The sequence below is a fragment of the Geospiza fortis genome, unplaced genomic scaffold, assembly GCF_000277835.1.
Source record: "Geospiza fortis unplaced genomic scaffold, GeoFor_1.0 scaffold255, whole genome shotgun sequence".
Classification (NCBI taxonomy): Eukaryota; Metazoa; Chordata; class Aves; order Passeriformes; family Thraupidae; genus Geospiza; species Geospiza fortis.
In genome coordinates this window covers 867,234-879,900 of record NW_005054497.1, presented here as the reverse complement: position 1 = coordinate 879,900, position 12,667 = coordinate 867,234, and positions in this window count along the sequence as shown.

Below are 12,667 nucleotides of genomic sequence, written 5' to 3'. Positions count from 1 at the left end.
GGTGCGGTGTGTGGGTGTTCGCCGGCTGCTCGGGTCGCCGGGCTCATTCACAAGAAGGTCTCAGCGACTGGAAGGCTTAAATGCTTCTCAGCATGGGAATTAAAGCTTTGCTGCTTGTGTGTCTTGCCTCCGTCACGGTTGCGTGGGAATGCCGCAGTGTAGTTAGCCCAAATGTCCTTGTGAGGTCAGGAAATGCTATTTTATAACCGGTCTGGAAGCCACAAAGAATCACTAAATCACAAAATAGTTTGGGTTGGAAGGGATCTTAAAGATCATCTGGTTCCAAACCCCTTGCCAAGGGCAGGGACATCTTGCGGTAGGACCAGATTGCTCAGAGCCCCATCCAGCCCGGCCTTGAGCAGTACCCGGGATGTGGCATCCACAGCTTTCCTGGACAACCTGTGCCAGTGCATCACCACCCTCACATTAAAAATTTTCCTCCTTGTGTATTTAATCTAAACCTACGCTCTTTTTGTTTGAATCCATTCCCCCTTGTCCTGTCACTACATGCCCTTGTAAATAGTCCCTCTCCGGCTTTCTTGTAGGTTCCTTTCAGGTACTAGAAGGCTGCAATTAGGTGACCCTACATCAAGCTTTCTCTTCTTCATGCTGAACCAACCTCACTATCAGCTATTTTTTCTAGGAGAGCTGCTCCATCCCTCTAATTGTCTTGGTGGCCTCCTCTGGACTCGCTCCAACAGGTCCATGTCCTTCCTGTGCTGGGACCCCAGAGCTGATGCAGCCCTGCAGGTGGGGTCTCAGCAGAGCAGAGCAGAGGGACAGAATCCCTTCCCTTGCCCTGCTGGCCACGCTGCTTCAGATGCAGCCCAAGACACATTTGTCTTTCTGGGCTGCAGATGCACATTGATGGGTCATGTCCAGCCGCTCATCCATGAGCACTCCCAAGTCCTTCTCCCCAGGGCTGTTCTCCATCAGTTCATCCCCCAGCCTGTGCTGATACTAGGGGTTGGCCCAACCCAGTGAGCACCTTGCACTTGGTTTTCTTAAATCTGTAGATTCCCATTAGCCCACTTCTTCAGCTTGTCCAGCTCCCTCTGGATGGCATCCTGGAGTCACTCAGCCTGGTGTCATCTGCACATTTGCTGAGAGTGCACTCACTCTTTGTTTATATCATTAATGGAGTTATTAAATAACGCTTGTCTCAATATGGACCCCTTATGTTGCTCAAGAATTCTGTCTAAAACCATAAAATAAGCTTCTGAAAATTTCCAGGTTAACACTGCAAACTTTTAAATCATCAATGTGGTTTTTCAGTTGCTGGGAAGAAAATACTCTAAAGGATAACCACCAAGGTGGATGGATAAAATGACAATGAATAAGGGAAAAGTTCAGTTCATTATACTTCTACTAAATTTTTACAATAAAAGTTGGTCTCATTAACTTGACAAAAATTTTTAAAAGGTTATAAAAACCCAAATTGTCTCTTGAACAAATAAACAATGTTTCCTTCTATTCCCTTCTGTCATCAAACACTGAATGTAGCTACAGATGGCTCAAGAGTTTCAGACAGGTTTGATTTTTCCAGTAGATAGTGTCCCTTTAATGCCAAAGAATCAGACCTTTAATTAAGCTGGAGAGAGGCATGAAGAACTTTGCTAATGAAGAGAGGACCACAAGGAACTCCAGCTTCTGAAGGAAAAGATTAAAAAAAAAGCCTGAAGGAATATCATTAGCCCCCAGGACCTAATTCCTCTGTTTAAATAAAACACGGATGCAGACAACTAATGTTAGCATGTGCAAAAGCAGAGGAAACAGTCCTTATTTTTATGTTTATTGACTTTTAATTACCTTTCTGTACAACTACGCCTTTGCAAACCTCATGTTTGAGACGGGGCATGAGACCTCAAATGTGTTCCTACAGCACCTGTTGTCTTTGAGATGGCTTATCAAATTGTAAATGTGGACAACTGGTACTTGACAGCGCCTTCAGCGACAACACTTGACATGCTCATACCAGCTTCCCAGTTCCCTCCCTTGTTCTATAAAAGCAATTGTTTGCTCTTGAAATTCTGATCATGCTGTCACTACCAGATCATGTTACTTGGAATTCCTGGGAATTTCCAAGAATAAATGGGAATTTCCAAGAATAAACTGGAATTTCCAAGAATAAACTAGAATTTCCAAACATCTGGCAAATATTTGTACATAAGGCACTGGATCAGCTAGCTGATCATAGGCACTTGTAAGAATTAGTATGCAAAAATCAAGGCAAATAGTCCTTAGATTTTTCATTCAGAGTGGTTGAAATTTTATTGCTTGACAATTTGATGGTCTGTAAATACACACTGTATTTCTACAGTGCACATTTTAACTGCTGTACAAAATTTTAGACTTGGGATGACTGAGAAATCTCCTGAGTTAGAACCTGAGAACAGTAAGATCCCTCTGGTGGTGGCATTTTAGAAGCTGCATGGTGTGCCAGCTCTGTGAGCAGATCCCTGCACTGTGCACAGGGCCACAGAGGGCAGCATGACGCTTGCAACAATCTCATTTTAGGACTAAAACTTAAAACCTTGTAAAAATGGCTCAGCATTTATTTATGCTCCAGAAAATCAGACTGATAGAATTATAGAATTATTTGGGTTAGAAGGAACCTTAAAGATCATTCCAACCCCTACCATGGGGGCATAAATGTCTTATTAATATAGATTGTGAGGTATCATTTCACACAAAGAGTCCATTTGATATTTTAACATGCAATAAATTATGTCATTATTCTTAATACTTGCCTGGCTTGACACACCTTGACACATCCACAGTAATAATTTGCATGTTTCTGTCATCTGTGACATCTCTGTAGTCCAGAGGAAAAATTATGGCAAATCTTTAAGAATGCCAAAACTTTTCTTTTTTGCAAAGAAATTCATGCATTAAAATTTTATAAAAGACTGAGGGATCATCTTCTGACTCTTGAAATGTCTAAAACAGGTACCTAATTTGAAAGTTGGGCCTTCTTATAAAGCCACTAGCCTATCCACGAGGAAGTTCATAGCCTATGACATCCTGCATCTCCAGGCTCTAAGGCACAGAAGATACACATATAATTAAATTATTAGAGAACATGCAAAAGGGGCCATGAAGATGGTGACCAAGGGGGAATGAAGATGGTGGTCTAGAGAGGGAATTCATACAGAGGGTGGCTGAGGTCACTTGGCTTGTTCAGCCTAGAGGAGACTGAGGGGACCTCTGATTGCAACTTCCTCACGAGGGGAAGTAGAGGGGCAGGCACTGATCTCTGTGGTGACCAATGATAGGGTCTGAAGGAACAGCAGGAAGCTGTGCCAGGGGAGGCTTAGGTTGGGCAACCACCAAAGGGTGGTTGGGCGCTGGAGCAGGCTCCCCAGGGGAAGTGGTCACAGCACCACCCTGACAGAGTTCAAGGAATGTTTGGACAGTGCTCTCGGGCACATGGTGTGACTCTTGGGGTGTCCTGTGCAGGGCAGGAGTTGGACTCAATGATCCTTGTGAGTCCCTTCCAATTCAGGATATTCTGTGATTCTAGTCCATGCTAATATCCATTTAATCATGCTGGAATAGCTCAAAATCTCAAGTTATTGGCAGTAAAACACCATCTCTGTTTCTCCATTATTTTATTAATTTATTTATCTCCTGATATGGTAGTATACAGTCTAAAAACTTGGATAATTTCTTTCTTTCATTCCTCTGCAGAAGCCAGCAGGGCACAGCTTAGGCGCTGTAACATGAAGTAAAATCACAGCAGTTGCAAGCTGAGTTACAAGCCGAGTTGCAACTAACAAATTCAGCCTCTTCTGTTATTTATACTAATAGTAGGGGTCATGTGAAATGTCTGACCTGTATGTGGGATGACAACCAGAAAGAACTTGAGAATCTCTATGCTGAGACACATCAGTTTTCTCCAAGAGTTTTTAAAAACTCTGCCTTACCATGAAACAATCACAAGGATTCCCACATTCCTTCCCAGAACAAATGACTTTGAGAAAATCAGTATTTCAGTCCTTGCCAAGATTTTATCTTATAAATCACAGAATTTACATTTCAGTTGATGATTTGGAAAACTTGATTGACGGGGAAGAAAGAGTGGCTTTGTGCTGTTTTTGCTCCGTTCAGTTGTATACATGCAGCCAGAGTGGTTTATTCCTTAAGAAAACTAAGGGAAAGGTCATGTTCACATGGGTTTTCTCACTCTGGAAGTGTGTATCATCTCCTCAGTACTAGAAATATTACAATTCCCAACAGTACTATAGGAATTTCCATAATGGATTTCCGTCAGGAAGAATGTCTCTGTAAGCCTTTTTGTTGCCATATTAACACCACTGACAAACAGGTTTGACTGCATGTCTTTTGACAAGAAGTATGCAATTTGTGAGTGATGTTTCTGATATTTCTGTGAGCAAACAAGCTGAAATGCATATGTTTTTAAATTTACTATATTTAAATAATCAATATAATAAATATTATTATATTTATTCAGAGGGTTTTTTTTGTCAGGACTCATGCACTTATGTTTTCTATATGTACCAGTTGATCCTTCCTCTAAACTTTTAACTCAGTGGCCAATTTCCAGCAAACATCACAAGGGGTAGCAGTCAGATATTATTTAAAGGCTGCAAGAACTATGGGGCTATTAGGAGAGAGACAGAGAGAGAAACTTTACAAACATATTCACTGATAAGAAAGCTAATAATCTCTCTCCTTTCCAGCCACCAGAGAATTCAAATGGAGCAGATGGAGAGAGAAATACAGAATTACTTGTTTTCACTTGCAAATCATGTAAAGAACGAGTCAGTTTAAAGCCCTACAAGTCTGCAAGGGGTGACAGTCGAACATTTGGCAACATGGAAATGGGCTTCTGGAAGAAAAAGAAAAATTATTTCAAATACTTAATTTAAAACATTGCTAAAATGGCCATTGGAAATCTATCAAAACTGGCTATTATCATGGGATTTTTTCATAAGAACACTTGTTTTTGTAAAAAATACTATTTCCATTTGGCAAATTCCTTGTCTTTTTAAATTTCAAATAATTCTAAGACACTACAAAGAAAAATTGGAGACAAATCAGGATTTCTACAAAGAATGATCTCTTGCAAAGCAGTAAATACAGGAAAGTCTTCTGATACAATTGATTTTTAGCTTTGAAGAAGCCTCTGACCTTACTGCCCACAAGAGGCTACTGATGAGATGAGTGCTGTGATCCAGCTTCTGCTTCCCTCAGTAGCATTCTTTACTCATGTGACGCCCCATTAACATTAAGAGACCTGTCAGTCTGCCCACATGAAAGAAATTGCAGTCAGCTCCCACAAAGACACTGATAGGACAGTATATGATAAAATGACAGTGAGAGCTGAAAAAGTGTTTCTCACTCTAAATGTTTCCTTGTTTTCTGCTACTTGCTCGGCTACCCTTTGAGGTTTATAAGCTCTTTGGAGCAGAGACTGTTCTCCACAGTGCCTGGCTGTAGACCAAGAAACAAGCTGGCTGTGTTTTAGGGACATGTATGAAACATGGGAGGTGCATAACTGTCTGCAGGAACTGGGGCTTCTTTGTGCATCATGGCACAGCCCATGCAGCCCCACAATTCTGGGTCCATAACCATAGAAGCAATAAACCCAGAAGGATCTCTCATAATTTGAGAACAAAGCGATACTTAAGTAAAATAAGAAGAAACAAAGGGTGACCCCTTTTTTCATAGTTCTTTTTACAACAGCGTATAATTAGTCTGTGGAACTTGCTATCTAAAGATAATCCCAAGCCCCAGGTTTGAGGGCAGTTGTCAGGAAGCATTTGATTAGGGAAAGGCATAGCTCATGGTAGGAAAGGAGTAACTTGTCCCCCAGCTAAGAACAGAGCAAGTGCAGACTGAAAAGGTGCCTGTTTCATTCTCCACAGCATGTTGAAGCATTGCCAATAAGAGTATCATCCCTTTCACCTCCAAGAAGCAGTAATGGACTCATCTGAATCAACAGCAATGTAAAATTTACTGTCACTGAAGATCACTCCTTCCTATAGTCTTATTTTTTTCTTTGAGTGTGTTCAGGGCTAAAAATCTAAGGAAAAAAACCCAAGAGAATTGATGGTAGCCAGAATTTTTCATGCGCAAAGGAGAAGTTCCTCTGAAACCTGATAGGTTCCTGATTTACATTACAGGTGCTCGGTCAGATATTTTAAATTTTTTTTTACCTTTTCTTATGTAAAGTTTGTGTCAGCATCTTTAATTGCAGCTCAGGACAACACAGGCAGAAAAAGGGATGGAGGCATCTCCTGGCAGATAACTGGCACTTGCACAATAAGTGTGACATGCTCCAGATACTTTGAATTTTTATTCATTTCAAGTACAGTTGATCTTTGTATGTGTGCTGGGCAGTTATCAGGACAGACATCACTTGGTCTGCACTACTGCACATCCACTCAGGTTGCTAGCTACCAGAAATCCCAGACATAAGACCAAATTCCTGGTTTTCTGTGTCAACAAAATTTTGGGGGTGAGGGGAAGAAATGACATGCATGGAAAGAAGGTAGATATGTAGGTGAACACCCAGCTTTTCATGAAAGAAGGGATTGCTTCTCCACTAACCACTACAGTGGTGTTTGTTGCTGAGCACCTCCCCAGCTCCCAGGACATGGCACAAGAGAATTACAAGGGCAGAGCAGTGCAGCACTGCCAATTCCAAGCGTTCCTCACCATGCTGCCTGAACGGCGTGGCCCAGCATCTTCTTTCAGTGGCACCTGTGGGACAAGAAATAGAATTAGGAGCATGGTTATGGCAGAATTATCTGGATGAGAACAAGGTGTGGCAGGCTCAGTGATGAAAATGCTTGGAATTAGCAAGGCAGCTCCTCCCTGCTTGCAACTCTGGTGTAGCCATTACCTCCTGGCAGTATCCCTTGCAGCAATCCCTGGGGATTTCTCTCTCCCCCTGTCCCATACACTCTGTGTGTCAGTGCTACACAGGTGAAAATAGCCACACGAGTAATTCATTAATTGGCAGAAGAATGTGAAATGCTGAGAATGTGTCTTTGTGAAGGGGTAGAGGAAAACCTTTAAAAACTGCCAGTCTAATGATTATAAAATATCTATCTTCCCTCATTCTTGTCTTTATATGCCTTATTATTATTTCTAACAAAAATTATCAAATGCTTGCTAAGTTTTATCCAGTCCGTAGAAAAGAAACCATTGTTCTTCAGAATGGTTTATCCTTTTTGAAGTTCCAGTCTTACAGGTTTGCAGATGTCACAGCACATGACTGGAGACTTACAGACTCTAATATCTTTACTCATGAGCAGTCCCAGGAAACTTCATGCATCCATTTCAGTGCGTAGGTATTCACAGAAACAAGATCCAGTTGTCCTGGAAATCCATATATTTTGTATATTTATATTTTGTTTTGTCTGAGCCATTGTCTCATGTCTGTTGTGATGACACTCTCATATGTTTTTGAGTGGAAACAAGCTGGTTTATATTTTGCTTCCAAATATTTTGCTTCCAAATGCTTTTCTATTCTTGTTTGTCTTTTTAGGGGTCATCCTGACATCTGTACTCTGAAAAATATAACATTCTCAGTCTGAAATGCTGTTCTTGCAGCAAGAAGAATCTATAATAACATTTATCTCTGTCCACTAAACATCACACTCTTATTTAAAGAAAGATTTTAGAAGTTTTTGAATATCATAAGAGTCTTGAGTCTCAGTTTAAAGTTTCAAAAGCTCCTTGCTCATAAATGTGGAGCTTAACACTGTGTTCTAAGAATCTGTAGTCACATCTCATTTACAAGAGCAAGATATAATGAAATAACCTGGGGGGGTATTTTGCCTGCAGTTATTGATGCTTTGGTTTTTGTTTTATCTAAAAATTGCAAAGGGTGAATTGAGCCTGTAGGTTGTGTAAGCAATAGGGGTTACAATTTAATTTAAGCCATGCTGAAGTGGTTGCAAGAGGAAGAAAGACACAATTTCCTCATAGTGACACTTCAAAGAGAAGTCTTAGCTGTGTAAATCTGGATGCTCCAGTTCCAGCAAGGAATCCTATGTGTGTATGTAATCAGCCTTCTTCCTAGCAGAGCACTTAGAGCTTCCTCAGGGGCACTGCAGGTCACAGGGCTCCTCCTAAACCCAAGGGGGATCGTGGGACTTCACACACCATTTGTGAAGACCAGGTTCTACAAGCTGTCATGAGGGTTTTTGGGCAGAGTCAGTTGCTCTGGCCAGTCTTGATCCCTACAGTCATTTCATAACAGTGCCAGACTTCTTATACTGCCAGTCTGCTGTTTGACTGCATTTGCCTGAGTGCCTTTTGGACTGTTCAGCCAGCTACTTGTGCAGCAAGTATGCCAGGTATTTTCTCAGTTTACTGGCACAGACATTGTTCCCGCTGAACCTTATATGATTATTAACCAACAGAAGGTTGGTAAGAGTGAGCTTCTTGACATCTATCCAGGATCTAGATGTTACCATAACACAAATGGTCTTTAAAATCAGTATTTCATGCACTTTCACTCCATTTTCACATCTGTCGTTTTAAGTTGAATGAACTTGAAAGGTTCTTTGTTTGTTTGCTTTAATGAGAGTCTTTGGCAAGACATGGATTTCCTGCAAGACTCTGTGGTCCTAGGACATGCGAGCCCTCAGGTCACGTAGCACACAGGGTGTTGCATGTCAGGCTCCATTTTCAAACACCTGCATCAGCACACAGCCTACAAACAGCTCCTAAATGCAATTAAAGATCCTCAATAATTCCCAAGTCAAAGATTTCCATGTTAAAGATTCCCATCCCTTTATTTTGCCAGGTTGCTCCAGTAACATTTTGTTATGTCCAGAGTGTTTTTCTGCCTTCTACAGAGTAATCAGTGCTCAGCAAACACCAAGCTTGCTTCTCAACCACGAGATGTGTTGCCATCTCATGCTTGGGAAAATAAATGGCACATGCTTAGGAGTGCTTATTCACACAGGTACCTAACCAGATGTCAAAGTGATGAGTAATAGGGAGACTCAGCAAGTTGCTAATCAGCTATTAACTGTGTGCTTCAGTAATTGGCTTCTGCTGAAAACCAGTTCTCCACAGGCCACAACTTTAGGATGGAAATGGCAAGTTAAATGAGAAGCGCACAGAGATGCTGTGGTTAACCTTGTCAGTCAGCAGATGGCTCTGTTGCTTCTAGCCACCTTCAGGGAACGACACTGCATTGCCATGGCCAAGGAGAGTGCTCTTCCCCAGGGATACAAGGAGCCAATGACAGTGCTCACAGACCTTTCCACTTCGTTTTTTCCAAATAGTTCAATTTGCACACAGTATTGTTCATCTATTTTTTTTTTGAAGGTGTTTGTTAGTTGCACAAAATCTTTGTTAACTCTCTGGTTGAGCCATCTATGCATTGCTGTTTCATACAACTTAGCTTAAGTAATTATCTGCTCTTGACATCACCATAATTTCACAGCAACAGGTTACAAATGCCCCACTGGGAAGGAACAAGTTATTTCAACTGCTTAGAAGTGGACTGTGAGTTTCTTCAGTTGTGTATTCATAGTCACTGTCCTGGCTCCTTCTCATTCTCACCTTGTGGCCTAGCAATTGTGCAAGTGATGGGCTTCCTGTCAGCTTAAAACATGGAAACACTCACATCACCAAAAAATTACAATTGCTTCATTGATTAGCCCCAGCAGAGAGAATGAATAAATACAGAGTTCAAGCTACTCTTCCCTTCCAAAGAAACAGTCACACCAAATTGGAATTGCAGGAGACTGCCAGGGCATCAGGAGGAAGCTTGGAGTGTTAGGCTGCCTCTATTCTGCAGATAAAAACAACATTTCAGTTACCCAGAAAATCTATTAATGAGTTTTCTCATGCATTAAATGACCACACAAAACCCTCCTTCCCTCTGTCCTAAAAACACAAGCCAGCATGATGCCAGAAGAACTCAGTGGTGGCAGAATTTGCAATGGGCACAAGGAGATTATATTGGCTGCAATGGAAAGAAATAAAAAAAGAGACAAGTTTATTCCTTGGCAGTTGTGGGAAGATACAGCAAAACTAGTAGCAGAGGTAAAAAGTTCAGGAAAAAATAGTAAACACTTTCAGATGCAGGTGGATTAATGTTCAGAAGGTGGTAATATTCTCTGAGCTCCTATAGCAAGGAAAGCAGGTCCTGTAGGCAGGATCTGCAGTCCTCTGGAAGCACTGGGAATGTTTTTATGGGTTTCAATAGCCTTTAGAGCTGCCAAATGTTGTGCATTTCACTCAGGCCAGTGAGGACCTTCTCACGCTGGCCTGGCTTTCAGCTGGTTTCTCAGGCACTCAAGCTGGCAGTGGGAAAATGTGTCAGGCTTTTGGCTTGTAGTTCTGTCTTTGGACTGTTAGGGGCCCCTATGGCTCTACTCCTGTGTAATCATGACCTGTCTGTAACTGGAGTATGGCCCTAAGCAGTGGACCTGATCCAGGACAAGGGTACCAGGATAAAGGTTCCCAAGCTGACACATCTATTGTCAGTGATGGCAGGATCCCCAACATTTTGCTCCACAGGTAAAGTATCTTTTACCTCTGGAAAGCCCAAGTCAGAGCATCAACTCCTTTTCTCACTCAGCAATGTCTGACTCATTCATTATCCTTCTGCACTGGAACCACATGGGTCTGATGTTCTCTGTGCTTCCCTCCTGCTTGGTGACCATCTCCTCCCATTAATCCCCCTTCCACTTCCCAGCAGCATCCATCTAGCAGCCCTCTCCAGCACTGCACTACCCCACACCTCTGCTCTACACTGCTTACAGTAATGTGTGTTGCCTGCTAGTCTAAAAATTGTTTGCAAGCATGTGTAAAATTGCACACAGGGAGCATGGCACCTTTTGGAATCACTGTTTCAGTCCCAGTCTGGGGCAACATAATGAGCACAATAACAATCACAAAATCAAAGAAACAAATTTTCAACTTGCGGAAAATGCCTGCAGTCAACGGATGACTGCCCAGCATGTGGAAATGAATAACCAGGGTCTGGAACAAAGTAGGATTTATATTGCCATAGATTTCATACTGGATGGCAAAAAACATCACACAGATTGAAACAGCAGAGGAATTTATCTAGAAAATGCTGCCTCACAGAGCTGAGAGAATATGGAACGTTAAAAATCCATATTCAGTGAGGGGTCAAGGGAGATATTTAACCTTTCTTGGACTGTACACTTACGAAAACTTGAGTTAGATGGTTACAAGCTTTAAAGAAGGCTGACCCATTTTGCTGTTTAAAATATTCTGAGACTTCCATGGAGACATATCTGATGCCACCTATATATAATGACCTAGATTTTAGAAACAGTTGGGAAGCAGACGTCTGGAAATCTGCTGTGAATTTTAACGTTTTCCATGCAAAGATGGAGTGTAAACTCGCAGTTTCATTTCACTTATGAAGGACCAAAATGCTTTTAGGGCTTCCCAGTTATATAATGAGGAATGTCATGTTTGGAAGATGACTGTCAAGTGACAACAGAGCCATCCTTTCTCCCTGCCAGATTCCTGTCCCAAAGGATGCTCAGGTAAGCACAGGTCTAATGCTATCTAATAACTGTATGGTTGTCTGTGTGCCATATCTTAATGGCTTATTAATAAATGGGTGTCAGTGGCACAAAATTCACAGGCACCATTAGTGCCTGCTGGCTGAGTGCTCACAGTGACCGACTAACGGAGCAGTGAAGAGAATGAATTGCTTTGCCAATGTGAAGCACACAGAATAAAACAGACATGTGATGATCGAGATGAAGCACTTTAAAGAATACCTTCCCCTCTCCTCAGATTAACAGGCTTCAGTCCACAGGTTTTTCTTCCCAGCTATATTCTCTGGAGATCACTCAACCATCCATAGCATGGACTATGTGAAGTGGCATTTCTAGAGTTCAGCAGGCAGGCTGCCAAAAGAATCTCTTCTACTCCTATTTTAACGTGAATTTCTATGAGTTGGGGAAACTAAATCAAGCAGTCACATGAAAGGAAATTTCTGGCAGAAAATATTTGGAGAAAAAAAAAGAAAAGAAAAGGAAACTAAAATGTCCCTTTTCATATTTTAAATAGGAAAAAATATCCCAGAGCCTCATAGGCTCAGGGATCCAAAGGTCAGGAGAAACAATAAGTAGTAAGCCTTAAAGAAACAAATAATCTAGTAGAGGGAAAAAAAAGAAAATTTGTAAAAATAATCACAAGCAAGTTAAAGGGTAATTAGTGAGATAAATAATACTGATTTCCAGAAAAATATTTCATGTGACAGCAAGGGGACACAAATATGTTTTTAGTGGAAGCTGACCAAAGATAACTAAAAATTGGTCCATGGGAGCATAATTGTCTTGATTGTCACAGCTCTTTAAATAAAAATTTTGAGATTATGAAAACAGTTGTGTGATACTACTGAAAGTGCTCATTAAAATAAGGCAGGCATTTCTGCAGACTGCTAACAAAAAATTCCTATGAAAAGGTTTGATTAGAGTTTCCTCTTCAGAAACTCTCTGCACGACTTTTGGAGGCCAGAATGCACATGGAGCCAGAGAAAAGTAGAATTAACTATGCACTTTCTCCCACAGTTTCATCAAAACCTTAGTGAATTACATTATAATCGCATTATAAAATAAATGCTCATTTTAATCCCCTGCAAGTCTCACAGGTGCTATCCCTGTTACACAAACAAAGATGACTC